Source organism: Ostrea edulis, chromosome 9, assembly GCF_947568905.1.
Source record: "Ostrea edulis chromosome 9, xbOstEdul1.1, whole genome shotgun sequence".
NCBI lineage: Eukaryota > Metazoa > Mollusca > Bivalvia > Ostreida > Ostreidae > Ostrea > Ostrea edulis.
The window spans coordinates 68,191,282-68,200,245 of NC_079172.1; the positions used below are offsets into that span (position 1 = coordinate 68,191,282).

At 39.2% G+C, this 8,964-nt stretch overlaps 1 long non-coding RNA gene across 1 annotated transcript; it reads right to left on the bottom strand.

Annotated features, from left to right (window-relative positions):
* Positions 1–4,087: 4,087 nt before the first annotated feature.
* Positions 4,088–7,920, bottom strand: LOC130050398 (uncharacterized). The gene is made up of 2 exons (XR_008798836.1): positions 7,618–7,920; positions 4,088–5,183 (listed from the first exon to the last, which is right to left on the bottom strand). It is a non-coding gene; the product is annotated as an uncharacterized LOC130050398 (long non-coding RNA).
* Positions 7,921–8,964: the final 1,044 nt, after the last annotated feature.

Genomic DNA, 8,964 nt, shown 5'->3' on the forward strand with positions numbered 1-8,964 from the left:
TATACTATATTTATTAATTCATGTCAGCTTTAATGAAAAGTTCGTTTAAAACACAGTCGTACCGTAATCATGAGCCTTACAAAAAACGACAATGTTGTTACAAGCTTTGTCAGCTGAAACCAAAACGTATTCCTCATGTAACCTATCTAATTCTTTGATCACTTCTGGTTTACTGTATCAAGTTCTTTTTCATATTTTACCCATCGTCTGGCATAATCTTCGACAGAATTCATAATAGAGATGAAGTTGTGTCGCCAATTGAAAGACCGAATTTCTCTGTATTTAGGACCTTTTAAAATAAGTGATTTGAGGTCCTCATTTTCAACTATGTCAACATTACCAGTGATGACATGTCCAGCTGGACTATAGTTGAAAGAAGACGACGAAGAAGAACACAAAGGTGGATTAAGTATAAGATGGTCTATATCTAGGCACTATAAAGTTTGTTTATAATCAAAGTTTGGATGCAATAGTTGAAGTATATTTGTAGGAAATACAGGTTGTAGACTTGAACTTTAAATATGTTGGAATACAAGATTGAATTTTTTTATGACAAAGAATGTTGCTTAATTCCTTTGTTTGCAAATTTAAGCTTAAAGAACTGGCGGCATGTTTCGGAAGGAATATCATCCATGACCCGCGGTGGTTCGTTTATCAACCCATCTTGCTGCTATTACTAATTAATCATTGTAAGATATGTCCATAGTTTCATCTGCCATTACAGCATGCCATCTTGTTTCTTTCATATCAATGAACAAGTGCATAAAAACATCTTTCCCGATCAATGCAATTCGTTCAATCACAATTTCGGGAGATAAAACAATTTCGGCAGTTATCCAAGACTCCATTTCAGGTCTCTCGTTTTCTCGGAGATATAACAATTGTATGAAGTTGCTGGCGACTTCAATAAGCCCATGAATTGAAAGACCTTTTCGTAGCCAATAAATCAAAGTTGAGATCTGACACAAAAGGACTGAGTGTCTTCAGTTTGTTCCTGTTCAGCTTTGTTTTGCTTGTTAATCTGTCGTTGAACACTATCTTGGTCTTTGTTAAATGAATCAACTTTACATGTCGCTTCGTTGTGTACATAACTTTTTCGTGTTCTTTAAAGCATGTGATAGCTTTCTTCCAGTTTTGGAAACCATGAATCGGAACTTGCAATACAGTTCCCAAAGCCATTACCCAATTCCATTTCCGGTGTATCCCAGGGTCCGTGTTTGCCCAACTCTCTATTTTGTATTCCTTAAAGGAGTTAGATCACTTCGTTATCTTCACCTTTATAGGAGTTGGGAGATTGATCACTTCGTTATTTTCACCTTTATAGGAGTTAGGAGATTGATCACTTCGCTATCTTCACCTTTATAGGAGTTAGGAGATTGATCACTTCGTTATCTTCACCTTCATAGGAGTTAGGCGATTGATCACTTCGTTATCTTCACCTTTATAGGAGTTAGGAAATTAATCGCTTCGTTATCTTCACCTTTATAGGAGTTAGGAGATTGATCACTTCGTTATCTTCACCTTTATAGGAGTTAGGAGATTAATCACTTCGTTATCTTCACTTTTATAGGAATTAGGAGATCGATCACTGTTCGTTATCTTCACTTTTCTTATATACGGATGTATATTTAATTGCTGTTATAAAATTTAGAAATTCATTTCAAAATTAAGGATTATCTCCCTCATGCATAGCTCTTATCCTTAGACGAATTTAACTCCACTTTTTTGGCACATTGTTTTTGGCTATAATAGTTCTAAAACTTCATTGTTATTTCGGATTTCAAACATTTCGATTGAGCATCACTGAAGAGACATAATTTGTCGAAATGCGCATCTGGTGCATCAAAATTGGTACCGTATAAGTTTTACATACAAGACATAACCATTCCCTATCTTGACAAGTTAAGAGGACAACATTTACCATTTTAACTTCATCTGAAAGGTTCTCACGTGAGACTTCATCTGAATGATTCTTACGTGAGACTTCATCTGATTAGTTCTCACGTGAGACTTCATCTGAATGGTTCTTACGTGAAAATTCATCTGATTAGTTCTCACGTGAGACTTCATCTGAATGGTTCTCACGTGAGACTTCATCTGAATGGTTCTCATGTGAGACTTCATCTGAATGGTTCTAATATGAGACTTCATCTGAATGGTTCTCGCGTGAGACTTCATCTGAATGGTTCTTACGTGAGACTTCATCTGATTAGTTCTCACGTGGGACTTCATCTGAATGGTTCTTACGTGAGACTTCATCTGATTAGTTCTCACGTGAGACTTCATCTGAATGGTTCTCACGTGAGACTTCATCTGAATGGTTCTCAAGTAAGACTTCATCTGGAAGGTTGTCGCGTGAGACTTCGTCTGAATGGTTCTCATGTGAGACTTCGTCTGAATGGTTCTCACATGAGCACACTGATTTTGACTGCAGATAACTCCGTTTACCTGATCAGGATATAGGGCTCACGGCGGGTGTGACCGGTCAACAGGGGATGCTTACTCCTCCTAGGCACCTGATCCCACCTCTGGTGTGTCCAGGGGTCCGTGTTTGCCCAACTATCTATTTTGTATTGCTTATAGGAGTTATGAGATTGATCACTGTTCGTTATCTTCACCTTACATGAGACTTCATCTGAAAGGTTCTCACGTGAGACTTCATCTGAGACTGGAAAGATCATAGATGCCGCGTTCTTTACATTCCTGCACATGAAATATGTATTATTTACTACCGTGGTGTGATGTAAATATGATTGAATATTAAAATAAATTCACAAGCTGTAGGGATGCGTTGACTTGTTGACAAATGTTCATCGCCAGTAAAAATCAGGAATATGCCAGCATATATACCATAACAAATTCCCTGTCCATTTGAGACACATTACCTTACTTCTATCCACGCTATATGATATTGGGGAGATAACAAACTTGTCCTTTTTTTTACGCAAGACCTAACGTTATCAAACTGCTTAGCTTCTAGGCATGACAATGCTTCCCTATCAAGCACCTCAGTGACAGAGGAAAGACGAGTAACGCCCATCACGTTAGCTTCTAGGCATGACAATGCTTCCCCATCAACCAACTCAGTGGCAGAGGAAAGATGAGTAACGCCCATCACGTTAGCTTCTAGGCATGACAATGCTTCCCCATCAACCACCTCAGTGACAGAGGAAAGACGAGTAACGTCCATCACGTTAGCTTCTAGACATGACAATGCTTCCCCATCAACCACCTCAATGACAGAGGAAAGATGAGTAACGCCCATCACGTTAGCTTCTAGGCATGACAATGCTTCCCCATCAACCACCTCAGTGACAGAGGAAAGACGAGTAACGTCCATCACGTTAGCTTATAGGCATGACAATGCTTCCCCATCAACCACCTCAGTGACAGAGGAAAGATGAGTAACGCCCATCACGTTAGCTTCTAGGCATGACAATGCTTCCCCATCAACCACCTCAGTGACAGAGGAAAGACGAGTAACGTCCATCACGTTAGCTTCTAGGCATGACAATGCTTCCCCATCAACCACCTCAGTGACAGAGGAAAGATGAGTAACGCCCATCACGTTAGCTTCTAGGCATGACAATGCTTCCCCATCAACCAACTCAGTGGCAGAGGAAAGACGAGTAACGCCCATCACGTTTGCTGAAAATGATGGAAATGAAAATTACTTCTTCTTTAGATAAGAAATATTTGGGGGGGGGGAGTATAATGACATAACCTGGTATTGCGCGATGAGGGCAAATTATGAAAAGGATACACTCATCCCAACTGGAGTAAGTCGTTATTAGATCCATTACGTATGCAAATAATCAAAATAACACTATATCCTTCAATGAAATATAGGACAGACAGGGGTTTTATAGATATTAATATACCGCCTCCTTTTGTTTACAAGGTTGTGATAAAACGTTTTGTTATAAAAAAAAATCTATATTGACCCGGAGTGACCGTAGCGGACTTGTATCTCATCATAATTATAAGTGTCATACATTTTACCAGCTGTTGTCATTCATAAAGACAATGAATGAAATCAGACGTATGTGCTATCTTGACTGTAATGCTAAACAGACAACACGAAAAGTAGAGTCGGGTGTTTCACAAACAGCCTCCTCATCATTAATTATTTCACTAGTTTGACAATATGCAAATACAGGTATAAAAGAAAATTATTATAAATTTACAGCGAACAGTGACAACCATACTAGCCATAGTTCTCTCACAACATACAATCCACCCAGAGCAGAGTCGTATAGAAATAAAAGGTTAAAATCTTATGGTGAAGGACTTTTGGGATTAAAAACTGGACAAAAAGAATTTCTCTATTCACAGTGTCACAAGTTCGCCGATTCGGACTTTGAAAGTCTCAAGTGAATCGGTGTCCACAATGTCCAAAGGGAAATAGTGGTTGGGAAAATGAATCCTGGTAACTTTTGATGTGGCAGAATGGTTGTAGAAACCGTTTTGTATGCCCTCCTGTTGCTGTTCCAGTAGGTTGTAGAGGGATGGATGGCATGTTCACAATGTTGTTAGCAATGTGGTACATCATGGTAATAAAAGTTTATTTCCATTTCGGTGATAATTACATAATTGATGTTATTAAAAAAAGTGGGAAAGAGTCACAAACATGATCCTCTGTAATTTTGTCAAAGCTATAAGTTTCTATGGTAACCGTATCAGTTCAAAGAATAAAATTATATGTGTTTGATGGACAAGATGGGTTCTAGGATCAGCGTGATCACTGACAACACGTGTGTGTTTGCTTCCTTGCCAAAATTACTTTTAAGCGATTCGATTCTATTTTTATTTAACACAAATACATCATATCTATACAATATGAGTTAATCTCCTTGAAAATTTCATAACGAGGCTAGTAGGTCAGCAACTGATATACAAGCACATGGTTCAAATCACAGGGTAAAAATATCCATTCCAAGATCAGCTTGGTAAACTTTGACGATTTGTTAGATGACTCATTCCGGCTACACATAATATAAGTTGTTATCCATCTCGAGCAAAGTGAATTGTTTCGTTCATTGGTTGTAATGTGCTGTGAGGCTTACAGCCACGATAAACACGCTGTACATGAAAAACACCAGCATTCCAAATAGAACACGCTCAGATGACGTCAGGGGTCTATCCGGACTCATAAATTCATCCTGTATTTGAACTCTCGGCACCTTTATAAACAAAAGAACGAAAGGATATAAATGTACACTCTACCAAATATCCAGATCGTTTCTACAACTACACAAACAAGCATTCTGAGATAATTGCATGGCAAAACATAGTCCCCTACTTTTGACGAAAACATATTGCAAACTTCATGCATAATTTGTTAAAAATTCCCTCTAGAAATAGAGTAAAATTATCTCCAGGTGCAAATATTTTCAAAGTACAAGGGCCATAACTCGGTAAAAAAGAAATTGACCGTTACATAATGTGAACTTGAACTGTATAATGTCATGGTAAAAGCAAATATCACATGAATATCTGCAAGCATGATGGAAAATGCGTAAAGATGAGTATTTCCATTAATTATCTATGTCAAAGGGTCGTAACGCAGCAAATTTAATGAAACAGGTAGGTAGATAGGTAATAAGGTAGGAAGGTAGGTAGGTACATGTAGGTATGTACATGTACATACTGATGTTGTAGGATAGGGTATCTCCCACACTCTACACACTGATGTTGTAGGATAGGGTATCCCCCACACTCTACACACTGATGTTGTAGGATAGGGTATCTCCCACACTCTACACACTGATGTTGTAGGATAGGGTATCCCCCACACTCTACACACTGATGTTGTAGGATAGGGTATCTCCCACACTCTACACACTGATGTTGTAGGATAGGGTATCTCCCACACTCTACACACTGATGTTGTAGGATAGGGTATCCCCCACACTCTACATACTGATGTTGTAGGATAGGGTATCCCCCACACTCTACACACTGATGTTGTAGGATAGGGTATCCCCCACACTCTACACACTGATGTTGTAGGATAGGGTATCTCCCACACTCTACACACTGATGTTGTAGGATAGGGTATCCCCCACACTCTACACACTGATGTTGTAGGATAGGGTATCTCCCACACTCTACACACTGATGTTGTAGGATAGGGTATCCCCCACACTCTACACACTGATGTTGTAGGATAGGGTATCTCCCACACTCTACACACTGATGTTGTAGGATAGGGTATCTCCCACACTCTACACACTGATGTTGTAGGATAGGGTATCCCCCACACTCTACATACTGATGTTGTAGGATAGGGTATCCCCCACACTCTACACACTGATGTTGTAGGATAGGGTATCCCCCACACTCTACACACTGATGTTGTAGGATAGGGTATCTCCCACACTCTACACACTGATGTTGTAGGATAGGGTATCTCTCACACTCTACACACTGATGTTGTAGGGAATCCCCCACACTCTACACACTGATGTTGTAGGATAGGGTATCTCTCACACTCTACATACTGATGTTGTAGGGTATCCCCCACACTCTACACACTGATGTTGTAGGATAGGGTATCCCCCACACTCTACATACTGATGTTGTAGGATAGGATATCCCCCACACTCTACACACTGATGTTGTAGGATAGGGTATCCCCCACACTCTACACACTGATATTGTAGGATAGAGTATCCCCCAAATTACACACTGATGTTGTAGGATAGGGTATTCCCACACTCTACACACTGATGTTGTAGGATAGGGTATCTCCCACACTCTACACACTGATGTTGTAGGATATCCCCACACTCTACACACTGATGTTGTAGGATACGGTATCCCCCACACTCTACAGATTGATGTTCTAGGATAGGGTATCCCCCACACCCTACACACTGATGTTGTAGGATAGAGTATCTCCCACACTCTACACACTGATGTTGTAGGATAGGGTATCCCCCACACTCTACACACTGATGTTGTAGGATAGGGTATCCCCCACACTCTACACACTGATGTTGTAGGATAGGGTATCCCCCACACTCTACACACTGATGTTGTAGGGTATCCCCCACACTCTACACACTGATGTTGTAGGATAGGGTATTCCCTGCATTCTACAAACGGATGTAGGATAGGGTCAGTGTTAGGGTTAAGAATAGCGATAGGGTTAACGTTAGGATAGGGTATATCATTAATTATTTGTGTTAAGAAAAAGACTGAATTGCACCTAGTGACTTTCATGGCCATAAATTGTTGACAGAAATATGTACCCTCCTAATCGTTTTCAATGTTGTAAATTAAATAAACAGTCTCTCGTGTATTGATCGACCCCGCGTCTTTGCTCAATACTAGAAATCAAATCGCCATTAATTTATACATATAAATTCAAAACCCAAACCCCCAAGAAAAGAGGACAATCCGAAAGCCATACGACCGAGATGTTTCCCCAAATCAAACAGAAGCTAGCACATAGTGTCCGTACTTGTGTATAAAGTCATACGACCGAGATGTTTCCCCAAATCAAATAGAGGCTAACACATAGTGTCCGTACTTGTGTACACATGGAGTGTTTCTGCTTTTATATATACGGTGTTCGTACTTATACGTACATTGTTCGTAGTTTTTCCTTACCTTGTTTTCGTGATCTTTCTCCATTTTGTACAGCCGTCGACAAACACCGATATGGCTCAATAACTGTTTGTCATTTTAGCTGGAAGAGCTGACAACGAATGTGGGACTTCGACAAGGGTCGGTGATTTTCGAGGTAGAGAAAATTCTTTACCTTTCCTTAAATCTTTTAAATTGACATATACGTGTATCAGTCTGATCTGTGACTTTACCGAAACATTCATTTCTATGATAATCTATCAAAAATGTCAATGTGCAAGTGTTACGGTGAAACCATTGAACCTGCTGTCATAAAACAAAAGTCTCTGAGGGGAATGTAGCTCTACTATAATTTCTTATTTTTTTCCCTCTGAATTTGAAACAAAAATGTGGTGTTCAGCAATGACAACTCATATCTAGTATGTTTTTAAATTCATGAACTGCATGTTCAATACAATATCAATTTATGGAGTACATGTATATCAGTACGTCCATGAATAAAGATATGGCTTTCATTACATGTATCTATGCAATTTAGCTGTCCATAAAACATTTATTTATCTGTGACGGCGGCACTGTTCCAGAAGCATTACGGGTAATATCCATCATTTTTCAGCTGATGAAGAGCAAATCACGTGACTCATTCATTCATTCATTCATTTTATTCGCTCAAACCACAATGGAAGTGGTACTTGAGGTACAATGCAGAAATTTCATGTATCAATACAGAGGAATGTATATAGGCATGAAAATAAACTCAAAATTCAGGGGTGTCGGCAAAGGGGCGGCAGTCGCCGCCCCAATAATTTTGAAAAAAAAAAAGAATTTTTTTTATAAAAAAAAAACAACTTTTTGAGATTTTTTGTTTACTTTTGTCAGATATATTCCTGCATTTTGATTTGAAAAATGGACGGATTAACACGTATTAATCAACCTGCTAATTTTAAATTTCCAAAGCGGTCTTTCGGCAAAAAGAATCCAGAACTACGTTCGTTCAACTCCTGGTTCAAACCATACCCATGGTTGCATTATGACGAGGTATGTGTATGAGATTATTTTATATGTTTTAATTTATTCCATGATCCAGAATGAAATGCTACAAGTGATGGCTTTGAAGATATTGCGGGACGTGGCATCGAACATCAGAGAGAATGGTTATTTCTCCATCATGGTTGATGAGACAACAGATCAGTCTAACTGTGAACAAGTTGTGATTGTTATTCGTCATGTTGACAGGGATTTAAATGTGCATGTGCATGAAGACTTCATTGGACTGTATGGTGCCTTCCATCAACGCTACAACACTGACCAATGTAATTTTGGATACACTAATGCGGATGAACATTTCTTTGAATAAGTGCCGTGGGCAGT